The sequence below is a fragment of the Fukomys damarensis genome, unplaced genomic scaffold, assembly GCF_012274545.1.
Source record: "Fukomys damarensis isolate Sample0158 unplaced genomic scaffold, DMR_v1.0_HiC HiC_scaffold_7, whole genome shotgun sequence".
NCBI classification, from domain to species: Eukaryota; Metazoa; Chordata; class Mammalia; order Rodentia; family Bathyergidae; genus Fukomys; species Fukomys damarensis.
This window is the reverse complement of record NW_022900919.1, coordinates 18,093,460-18,103,721: the sequence shown is the minus strand read 5'-3', so window position 1 is coordinate 18,103,721 and position 10,262 is coordinate 18,093,460. Positions and strand designations below refer to the sequence as shown.

General features: G+C 48.3%; 1 protein-coding gene and 1 long non-coding RNA gene across 9 annotated transcripts in view; one reads left to right on the top strand and one right to left on the bottom strand.

Moving 5' to 3' along the window:
* LOC104860046 overlaps positions 1 to 6,233 on the bottom strand; it is an 11,146-nt gene extending 4,913 nt beyond the window's left edge. For 2 of the 4 annotated variants that reach the window (XR_779566.1, XR_779569.1), the window contains exons 1-3: positions 5,758 to 6,233; positions 5,259 to 5,328; positions 2,970 to 3,253 (exon numbers count right to left, since the gene is read on the bottom strand). This is a non-coding gene — a long non-coding RNA (uncharacterized LOC104860046). The remainder of the gene's footprint in view (positions 1 to 2,969; positions 3,254 to 5,258; positions 5,329 to 5,757) is intronic. The other 2 variants (XR_779568.1, XR_779567.1) reach the window with 2 other exon arrangements.
* The window catches only part of Ntrk3 (neurotrophic receptor tyrosine kinase 3), a 356,741-nt gene that overhangs the window by 29,871 nt on the left and 316,608 nt on the right, over positions 1 to 10,262 (top strand). The window lies entirely within an intron of this gene.

Genomic DNA, 10,262 nt, shown 5'->3' with positions numbered 1-10,262 from the left:
AGAGAGAGAGAGAGAGAGAGAGAGAGAGAGGGAGAGAGAGAATGCATGTGGGAGGAGGTACTTCTGCAGCTCAGCAGAGAACCCAGATCTGTTTAAACCCAATGTTTAATGCCTCTTTCTTTCTTTTCTTTTTCCTTCTTTCCTTCTTTCTCTCTCTCTCTCTTTCTTTCTTTCCTTTCACTTCCTTCCTTCCTTTCTTCCTCCCTCCCTCCCTTCTATCTTGTGCAGAAATGGCATCTCTCATGTAACACTGACGCAGGTAGGAAAGTGAAGCTCCAGGTTCAGAGGTAGAGACCCACTGGGTGTCTTCCCAGCCCCCTTGGTTTCATCCTGGGGTAAGACTTTTCACCTTTGGCCCCTAGGCTTCCCTATTTGTAGCTCTGCAGCAAATAGCAGCGTTCCTAAGTCTTCTTGTTACTGGCTGGCATTTAAAAGAAAAGAACCTCACTAACTACTACGGGAGAATAAAGTGGAGATAATTATAGGCAAATAGAAAAGCACACGATCCATATAGTCTGCTTTGCAAAGCAGTGCTGCAGGCCACACCTCGCTTCCCAAGGGTTTGTTTATCCTCCAGCTCACCAGGCAGAGCCCTGCCGCCTCCCTGGCTCCTAGTGTGGGGGACTCACACCTCTGCTGTCCTGCCCGCCTCCATGGTGCCAGGATAATTTATGTAGCTGCCTCCCTAATGAGACAGGGATGCCTCAAGGTCAGCGGCAGGCCAGACTTATCAGACTTGGCTCCTCGGCGTCACGGCCACCCAGTGGGCAGTGCATTCTTGCTGAAGAAGCTGCATCACAGGCCAAATGACAGGACGACAATACAGATGAAGGTTGTGATAACTCCTGATGATTGAAGTTTTCATATGTTCCAGCACTTGCTGAGGACTTTGCAGAGATAATCTCAGGAGTAGTTACAGTGTTTCCCTGAAGTCAGAATTAATACTGGGCAGAGGAGGAAGCTGAGGCTCTGAGATTTGTGGATAATGTATTGAAGTTGCTCAGCTGGGAGGTGGAGAAGAGTTTAGACCCAGCTTGTTCAGGCCCTAGGGAGCAGATTTTGGGGGCCTATAGGTGCTGGGCTTGCTGTCCTGTGCCAGACCCTGACTACTTGCTGTTGAGGGCTCAGACTCAGCAGGCTGACTTCTCACCATGCCCTTGCCCTACACCCCCCATCATTTCAGCGTTCTGAGCTTTGGTGCCTGGTGCAGGGAGAATCCGTTCTGAACTTGGACCTCATCCTTTCCAGGCTGTTCCTCACACGGGCCTTCCAACTCAGTCCCACTTTGGGATGAGTGAGTCAGGCTGTGGTCTTCCAGTGTCAGTACCAGCTCTTCAAGGAGCATCCTATGTCACACTGCGCCAGACCACAGCAGTCCCCCGCCTCAGGCCACAGTGGAATCTCCCAGTCTTGTGGGTATTGCCTGGGGCCACCTGTGTGTCCTGTGATTTCTGCAGTTCCAGAGAGTGGACGGGTGGATGTCATCTGGCTGCTCCCAACTTGTCCCCTGTCCCAGATTCCTTGACTCACTGTCTTCTGCCTTTGGAACATTGCCTTTGTCTCCACTCCCTAACCTGTACCATAGCTTCCTGTCTGCTGTCCTGCCCTGTTAATAACAGAAACAGCCACCCCAATCCAGGACTTACTTTGTGCTAATGTCTCATTTTAATGCGCAACATCTCATTTAACCCTCCCATGGCCTAAGGAGGGAAATAATTTCCTTATGCCCATTTTATACACGAGGAAGCAAATGGCAACCTGGAGAGGTTGCCCACCCTGGCCAAGACCACAGTGGCACATTTCCTCTTATCATTCCTCATTGCTGTCTCCACACACTGGGCCATCCTAGTTCTGCTTCTGGGCACACCGGGAACGCCCAAGCCCTACTCTGGGATATCTGCCCACTGGGGGAATCTCAGCCCCTACCCACCCTTGTGGACCAGGGTCTTTGCCCTCTCATCCCTCGTGTGGTCTTCTGCCGGCCAGCTGCTCCTGTCTTCCTAACATGTGGGCAGAGAGGCGCTCTGGGGCTGACAGGAGCAGTGAGGCAGCAGGGGCCACAGCTGCGACCAGCACTGAGCGCTCACGATTGGCGACTCAAGCCACTGAGTCCTCCCGGTGGCCTTGGTGGGATGCTTTGCTCTGGCAAGCTGGTCAAGGACGTTCCATTCGGCTGATTCTGGGGAAGGTCACTGTCTGTCCTGGGGCCTTGTGTTGGGGGTGACCCAGATGGAACTGACATCTGCTTTCAGATAGCCCCCCTCCCTCCCACCTGCAGGTCTGGCTGGAGGGTGGGGGAGATAAGTGACTTCTTGCTGCAGCCATCACCCTCTGGCCAGCCTCCCTCCCCTCTCCCCCTGCTTTCTGATTAACCCTCTATCATCTCTCATCACACTGCTGATGGGTTTAGCTTGCTAGCTGCTCAGTGAGGCAGCCCAGCATCTCGCAAAGGATTCTACCTGCCCTCTAGGAACCTTGAATCTCAGTGGCCACTGTCTGACTGTGGGGTGTTTACTGAGTCACTAAACCTCTCTGGCCTCAGTTTCTTTATTTGCAGTTGCTCAGTGGGATTAGATTATGTTCCTGGGTTGAAAACTTAATCCTCAGTGCAATAAGAGGTTTGCTCTGCCTTAGTAAGTATATGGATGCCATCACTGAGGCAGTGGCTTCAACATCACTGAGTAGGTTTGTTGTCTCTGAGTGGGCTCCTTACGGAAGGCTGAGTTTGGCTCCCTCCGAGCTCCTCTCCCCATCTCTCTCTCTCTGTCTTACACACAGTTATACACTTTCTTTTCTGTCTTCTGTCACAGGATGACACAGCAAGAAGGTCATGTCTGAGGCTGACACCTTGATATTGGACTTTCTGACTTTCAGAACCATGAGAAATAAATTACAGATCCCCAAGTGCAAGATATTCTGTTATAGCAACATGAAACAAGATCAGGACAGCTATTAATAGTAGCACTTACCTCCTAGGCTGGTTGTGAGAACTCCCCAGTCCTTAGCATAGTGCCTGATACTCCACAGTCTAGGAGTGGGTACTCTGATGATAGGTTACAGATGCCAATCACGCCAAAGTGCTAGTATCCTGCTGTTTCAGTCTGTGATGATGGTGCAGTTCAACCTGAACATCCCGGGCCGGTCTTGGAGCTCCCTGTGCCTTGGCTTCCCACCTACCACAGGGAAGATGTGGAATTCACCCAGAGGCTATTTGGAGTCCTGTGCCAAACAGCATGCGCGTGCACTCTAGGAACTGTAGGTGCCAAATAACATGGTTGCAGTATTAAAAGGCAGTTTCAGCATTAAGAGCATAAAACTCCTAGGCTACTACTTGTCAGCAGCACCTCTCTTTGCCTTCATTTCCTGATCAGTAAAATGGGGACAGTAATAGTACTTGCCTTGTAGCCTTGCTGTGAGGTTTGAGAATGGATTGTGAGACAGGTTCAGCACTGAGCAAGCATTGGAGGGATGTGTATGTGTGCGTATGTGGATTTGTGCAGGTGTTTGTGTTGGGTGCCTGTGTCCCTGCTTGTTCCTGTGTTACAGAGAACCTGAGCTCAGACATGAATTTTAGTTGCTTAGCAGACAGCTGTTCTGTACCTCTCTGCCCTGCATCCCCTGGAAAGTTTGCTTTATGATTCCTGCTTTGGAGGCCTCTGAGGCCAAGAGATCCCAGTTGCAAGAGAGGTCTGTAAGAAATGCTTATTTTTTTTTTTGAGCTGTTATCTCTCCAGTGCCACATAAGCTGTATTGATAAATTAATCTCATATTGTCAGATCAAACAGCCCTGTAATTTTTCTATTGTGCAGTTTAATCGGTCTGCACAGCCATGTCATTAGTTTGTTGTAATCTAGGCAGGCCCTTGTGAGCTGTTGAGTAAGACCCTCTCTCATCACTGGGGCTGGGAGGAAGGGGTAGATGTAGTGCTTCTCATCCTGGTCCTGACTCCCCAAGGTGTATTTGAGGGTGGTGGGCTATTGAAGAAGAGAGCACTGTACCCAGACCAGGCTACCTGGATGCCCTTGGCATTCATCCAATATTTACATTGGTAACCTGCTTAAAATCTCTCAAGTTTTTCTTACAAATTTAGAATGACATCAGAAAATACTTAAGATTAAAAAATTCAGCAAAGACAAGTTGGGATTTAAATTTGTCCACCCATCCACACCTCACCAAGAATGAAGACGGGTGGAAGTACCTGGTTTTATCTGGGAAGTGTGATAGCTAGTGACTTAATTTTCTTTGTATATTTTCAACGCCCCCGCCCAAGTTTTCCACTATGAGTTTGTGTGACTTTCTATCCAGGGAAAGAGTAATCAAAATGAATCTACATGAAATCCACCAGCAATGGAATCTCTACATGTGTAAAAAAAAAATCCCAAAGAGAGTTTGTTGAAAGTGTCCCATGTCAGAGTTGGGGCCCTTCTCCCCCTGGCCACTCTTCATCCTCAATAACTCATGCTCCGGTTGCTCTTCTGGTTACTCAGATCCAAAGTCTAGCAAAGCTAAGTGGCTTGCCCAGGGTCACATAGCCACTAAGTGGCAAAGCCCGGATTTGAACCTGAATCTGTACCTCCTCTCCTATAGCATTTTTCTGCAGCAGAAACCACTGGGTCTCTGGCTTGGTAGTCTTTGAGGTCTCTGTATGGGAGAATCTGGGATTTCATGTATAAATTTTCTTTCTTCTTTGTAGTATTTGGGATTAAACCCTAGGCCTGGCACATGTTAGGCAAGCACACTATCACTGAGGTACATCCAGCCCTTTTTATATTTTATTTTGAGATAGGGTCTCACTAAGTTGCCCAGGGTGTCCAGGAACTATGGGTTCTCCTGCCTCAACCTCCTAAGGAGCTGGGATCACAGCGTGCACCACTGTTGTGATTTTTCTTGTGGGCCGTCTCCCCTCTGCTTCCAGTAGGACCCCCAGCTACAGGGATCCCCTGACGTTAGGCCCTAAATGCTTAAGCTGTTCATTTCCATAGGGAGATTTTACAGTGTCCTGGATGTGGCCCAGAGCCATGGTGCTGACTATCATTTCTGCAGCTGATATTTCTTTTCCTTTCTTTCCTTTCATTTATTTTATCTTATTGTATTTTGCTCCTCTGATTATATCTTCTTCTAAACCCAAGCTTATTAAACTGTAGTCTGATTTACTTGGGAATTTTCTGCAGGCATTTGGAGCTCCTCTCTCTGTGTAACCAAAAGACTACATTTTCAGTGGGGCTGGACAGAGCAAGGTGGGGGAGGTGAGGGCATACCTGGGCTTGGTGCACTCTTTGCATTGGCAGCTGTGTGATCTTGAGCAGGTCATTCTGGAGGTTGTGGGCACTGCGGGGAAAACCCTACCCCTTAACATGGTGTGGAGAACAGGGTCTGAGGTGATGTGCTCAGCCCACGCCGTGGCTCTCAAAAAGGCTGTGTGTGTGGGGCACCACCTCCAGTGTTCTCCTGGTTTTGAATTTGACCTTAACCACCCTGCACGCCTGGAGAAGTCACCCACTCCAGGAGCTTCAGTTTGCCACTGGAATGCACTGCTTTGGAAATGTTCCCCACAGCTGGGCAGGTGGAGACCCCCGGAGCTGGACTGGTAAGAGGCCTGGGCTTGGGGGTCAACCTTGTTTGAGAGAGTGACAGCTTCCAGAGTTTGTGGAGTAGTATGAAGGAGGCAGGGATGACCCTGTCCTCTAGGCTCCTGCCTGGCTCCCTTGCTGATGCTCCGCACAGCCAGGAGGCAGGCTTCTCCCTTGAAAGCCTCACCTCAGTGGGTGGCAAGGGCTCTGGGACCTCCACAGTAGCAGCGGTTCAGCTGCTGGCTGTGGCTTCTCTTGGCCTCTGCAGCTGGAGGTTGGTGACTGTCAGTCAGCAAGCAGACAGCACAGTTGTACCTGGACTGCCACGGCTGGCTGCAGGGCGTTAAACTTAATTGGCTTCAGTATCAAAGGGATTTCAAAGCTCTCCTGTCCTTTTCCATTGGTTGTTTTGCTTTGATGTTGAAGTGGAACACTGGACTTGGCTAATGGGCTCCCCCTGTGCATGGGCAGATGCCATCCTATGCATTGTGGGTGCCCTGGCCCCAGAAGCTCTTCCTCCAAATGGGGTTCGTCATTGTTGACAAAGCTCCCATGGCTCTGTGGCCAAGAGGTTGTCTGCTGTCATTGTTGCTAGGGTTGTTGCTATGGTATCTGTCCTCCTGGCTGCATTGTGAGGGAGACCAGGTGGGTGATCTCATGTCTTCTTGGTGCAGATAGTCTTTACTGCTGGAGTGGAGGGAGGTCTCGGTGGGCACAGGCTGGGTATACAAAGAGGTGGGTTTGGATATGGGTGAAGGCCAGGGGAGCCCTGGACACACCACAGCCCCGCTTCCCACTGGTTTAATGTGGCACCAGGGAAACAGGTCCAGGTTCTGAGGCTGGGGAAGGTCTGGAGCAGGTACAGGGGGCATAGGCAGCACAGTCACGTGTGCCTGGGCATGATACCTTCCAGGATCGCAGGCTCTGCAGTCAGCAGGTCCGTGAGCCCTGGCAGATTGTGGTGGCTAAAACTCAGACTCCTCCTCTCCCTCCTTGCCCCACTCACTGAGGCCTTTTCTGTGCCCACTCCTCCCAAGCCTGCTCTCACCTCCCAGAACAACTTGGTTGGAGAGCACTGTCATCCCAGTGGACAGAGGAGGGCTCTGAACTCAGAGATCTAATAAGTTGTGCCAGGTCACAAAGCTAGGGAGTGTCCAAGACAGGGCTGAAATCCAGGTCTGCTGGCCCCATTGCCCGGGCCTTCTCTGCCAGCATCCTGGCCATTGAGTTTCTTTTCCCTGTATTTTCTGTAGAGGCTGCACAGAGATGTTCACAGTGCCCAGGTTTCCACTAACGGCAGATGCCACCGTGTGTTGTGCAGGGATGCTGTGCAACATACCTGGCTCCTTGTAGCACATCTGGGCTCAGCTTGGGGGTCAGAGGTATCCTGGGGCCCTTGGAGACATTTAGGAAGAGCTGACATCCCCATCTTCCAGGACGGTGGCCCTGTGGTAGCCTGGAGTATGAACATGAGTCTTTAAATGCCATCCTACCCAATTTTAACTTATATCGCAGTAACATTTATTTTAATTGTTGTCTCCAGAACTCTTTCTATCTTGCAAAAGTGAATGGTGAATTACAAAGCTGTATACATTGATGACCCCCCATCCCTGGCAGCCACCTTTCTTCTTTGTGTCTCCGTGACTGTGACCACTCTAGGTGCCTCATCTGCATGGAATTATACAGTATTTGTCTTTTCACAACTGACATTTCATTATCACAGTGTCCTCAAAGTTCATCTATGTTACCGTCTGTGCCAGAAGTCCATTCCTTTTTAAGGCTGAATGATATCCCATTCCGTGTATGGATTGGCTGCCTTGTCCTCTGATGGACATGCAGGTTGCTCGCACCTTCTGACTATGGTGACTATTGCTGCTACGAACGTGGGTGTGCAAGTATCTCCTTGAGACCATGCCTGCTTTTGATTCTTTTAGATATGTACCCAGAAGAGGCTTTGGTGGATCATACACTAAATCTATTTTTAATTTTTGGAAGAACTCTCATGCTGTTTTCCACAGCATTTGTACTATTATATCTTCCCAGCTACTGTGCACAAAGCTTCCAGTGGCTCCGCGTCCTCACCAATGTTTGTTACTGTGTCTTTCATGAGAATGGCCATACTAAGGATATGGGTGATACTGAGCCTTCAGTTTGCATTTCCCTGATGATTAGTGATGTTAAGCAGGTTTTCATGGACTCACAGGTCCTAAGAGTTTCTGTCAGTCTTGTTAACCTCAAACCCTGCATTGCTGAGGTCACCTCACTCCCTGGTAATTTGGGGTCACCACTAAACATAGTTCTTATCCTGAAGTGATTTGTAGACTCGGATCAGTGGGACCGGGGCTGCTCTAGAGTCAGCCCAGCAAAGCAGAGTGAGAAGAGGCCTCCTGAGAGGGGGAGATCTTGGTCTTCGGCTTCCGCAGGGGAAGGAGGATGTGGATTGGAGATGACCTGGGCTCCTCTAAGGGGGTTGACAGAACTCTCCCAAGCAGTGCCATCCCTGTCCTGGGTGGCAGCAAGGGATGTGCCTTAGGGGGAGGCCTTTTTGGGGGGGATAGGGGAGGGCGGACAGCTGCAGAAAGCAGGTCTAGGGCACCTGGTTGTGGCTGGCTTTTCAGAGCCACTTCTGCTCAGTAAAGGGTGAGGGTATAGTTGGTCCCAACTGGGGCAGGAGCCCTGAGTGACCCTGCAGTCACAGTTCTCAGCTGGTCTGAGAATTCTCCCTCGACCCGTGACAGCTGCAGATGTGGGACATAGCGCTGGCTCTGGGGTCCTGCAGGTCTGTGATCAGCAACCGCCACAGCTCATATGGAGCCAGGTGGTGGTGAGTGAAGGAGCCAGGAGAACGAAGGACATAAGGACCTGCAGCCGGGCAGGTCCCAGTGACAGTGCTGTCAGGTACGAACCAGGGTCACCAACATGGAGGTGACTTGTAAACGTCCACGGTGGAGCAGCATCTTTTCTTTCTTTCTTTTTTATCAATATTGGGATTGAACCCAGGGCCTTCACACTCAGCTGCATCCCCAGACTTTTTTTTTTTCTTATTTTGAGACAAGGTTTCGTTGAGTCACTTAAATTGCCCAGGCGGGGCTCAAACTTGCAATCCTCCTGCCTCAGCCATCTTGCACATTTCATGTCTAAATTAAAGTCTTGCCATTTCATTGGCTCGTATTCATCGGGCTTTGTTAAAAAACTCAGAGGCCTGCTGGAAATGTGAACTGCTGGAGACTGTTAGTGGTTACCTCAATGGCTATTTCTTTGGGATTCTTCACATTTGATTCATGTATGAAATTAAGTATTTAGAAAGCAATGTATCTGGACCATATTTTCTTAGTTGTAGCCTACAAAATTGACTTTATTGAATTACAGCTTAAATGTGTTCACAATCCATATAGAGTTGATTAAAAAGAGAGAAAAAAAAACCACCACTGATTTGAAGAACATTTCTGTCTCTTGCAGAAATATAAAGAATACATTTCCCACACTGTCACATTTAATCTTTGATACAAGGATCCATGTTACAGATGCCCTTCTGCATTTAATGGCAGGGGAAAAAATGTTTATCTCTATGCATGACTTGGAGTAATGCAATCTGTTTCCCTTTTCACTTTAGCTGCCAGGAAACCCATGAGTGTGTTAAATGCCTGATGGTGAGAATTAGGTCATCTGTTCTGTTAGCATATACTCCTTTGTTCTCTTTTAATGCTCTATTTTACTTATATCCTCAATTTTCTATTATGCCAGTATTTTATTTTCCCTCAAATACTCTAAAAATGAACAGAACTCCTGGATATGTACCTCAAATTAAAAATCTACATTCAAGACAAACATAAACATCAATGCTTGTGGCAACACAACATGATTTGCAGTAAGAGTCCAAGGGTGGAACCAATCTATGTCTTCATCATCTGAAGAATGAATCAACATACGGTGCACAGCATTTTCCCAGTGGAATATTAAACCATAAAAGGAATGAAATTCTGATATGAGGTATCAGGTGGATGAACCTCAGAAGTACTATGAGTGACAAAAAGCTAAACACAAATGGCATGTATTATATGATTCCATTTATGTGAACTATGCACCATAGGCAAACCCATAATGTCCAGGGGCTGGGTGGAGGGAGGACTGAGAAGCGATGCTTAGTGGGTACAGGGCTTCATTTTTGGGCGATGAACATTTTTAGGAGCTAGATAAAATTTGTGTTTGCATGACATTGTGAATGCACTTCATCTTAGCCAAAAGGCCGAGAAGCAGTGATGACATCGTGAATATATCAAATGTCACTAAATTACACACGTTAAAGTGGTTAATTTATGCTAGGTGAATCTTGCCCCAGTAATTTTTTTCGTGATTCTGTGGACTGAACCTAAGGCCTTCACATTGAGCTACACTGCTGCCCTTTTAAATTTTGAGACAGGGTTGTGTTAAGTCACTAAATTGTCATGCTAGGCTCAAACTTGCAGTCCTCCTGCCTCAGCCTCCTAGAGTGTTGGTATTATAGGTGTGTGCCACCATGCTTAATTTAGAAAAAAAATTTCTGATAAAATATTTTTAACAAAATGAGCATTGCATAAAAAAGCAATTGATCAAAAATACTGAGTTGAGGGGCTCTAGATGGGACCCCAGACTGCTCTGGGTCATGGGAAGGGCATCCGTCCCTTCCCCTACTGGTATGCTGTCCTGAAGCTG